Source organism: Orycteropus afer, unplaced genomic scaffold, assembly GCF_000298275.1.
Source record: "Orycteropus afer afer isolate SDZICR_OR568_19922 unplaced genomic scaffold, OryAfe1.0 scaffold00453, whole genome shotgun sequence".
Lineage (NCBI taxonomy): Eukaryota > Metazoa > Chordata > Mammalia > Tubulidentata > Orycteropodidae > Orycteropus > Orycteropus afer.
In genome coordinates, this window is record NW_006922040.1 from 1881664 (window position 1) to 1883247 (window position 1584).

Sequence of the window (1584 nt, forward strand, 5' to 3'; positions counted from 1 at the left end):
GTTCTACTTTGTCATAAAGAGTTGTTGTGAGTTAGAATCAACTCAAAGACACACAACAAAACCAAAGATTTGTTGGAGTATTTCCTTAGTGTCATTTTTCAATAGTTCACAGATCTTTTAAGGACAAGAGCTAAAGCTTTTGCTCCAAGAATTCATCCCCAATTGCCATTATCAGATTCTATTTTTTTTTTCACTTGGAAAACTATAACATTTTAAAGTATTTCTACTGGTACTAATAAATTTCTACCTTATATTATAATATATGGGAATGTACTTCCTGTACTCTGTCCTATGATTTTAAATAAATAAATCATAAATGACTTTTGTTTTTAATTTCTCAAAGTATATTTCACCATCACTAATTAGGTACTTGATTCAGAATTTCTGGATGATGATTAACATTATATAATCTAGTGTGGAATCATGACTTTTTAGGTCTTTTCCAAATTACAGAAGTAACTCTCAAAAATAAATGTGTAAGGCCTAACACAAATTATGTAAATTTTCCTGTATATGTTAAGATAAAATAACAGATTTTATCCTCTCAATAACCTTGACTGAGTCCATTACTTAGTTTATAAAATGTAAATTTAAATACAATAACAAGGATAATGCATAAATAATGTTATGTGCAATTAGCCTGCAGTTCCAAGGGACTAAAAATATATAGACATGTACATTACAAGGCAAAATGAAAGTGTAATGTTAGAAACATTAAAAATATATATAATATTATGTCAATTGTATTGTCATTTGGGTTCTCTCAATATGTCTCATTGCTTATTTTTAGTTAAACCTCATGACTATTTTAAGATTTCTTTTTTCTTGACTGGGATAATTTTCTTATTTTATTTTATATCTTTTTTTTTAATTTACTTTTTTCTTTATGCAGCATTACAGTTCAAAGGGTATTTGTAATAAACCAGTTAAAGTTTACCAAGTGATTGTTTTGAGAAAATCTTTCCATTTCAGTGTTTAAACTCATTCTCGGCCTGAGTAATTGCACATACATATGAGTTTCTATAGTAACTTTCATAATTTCAGTTTCTTTTGTATTTATTATAAACATTTTTCCTCTGCCTTTTTATTATTTATTTTCTCTGCTTCTTTAAAAATAATCTTTGAATTATTTTATAATTTCCTTCTCTTCTATTCCATCAACTTCCTATTTTTTTTCTAGTTTTATCAACTTCTATTTAAATTAAACTTCTTAAGACCTGTACAGAAACATAATGCAATTGTTCTTTGATGTAGTATATAATTTTGTCACATATGTTGACTTTTTGGCTCAATGATATTAGGCAAGGAGTAACTTTTTAATAATATCACCTTAATATAAAAACATAGAATATTTTCAGTTGCTTCTGTAGGAAGTATCATACAGTCCACATTTCTGTGTGATGGTGGGAGTCTCTTTTGTTAAGGACCTTGAAGTTACTACTCATATTAGAACTACATTGTAATAGAAGACAGATATGGCATATAAAGAATGATTATGGTGAATGGCAAAGAAACACTGCATATTAAAAAGTGCCACTTTCTGGTGTAATAAGTAATGGAAAGCAAGGGTTCAGCAGAGAGGTA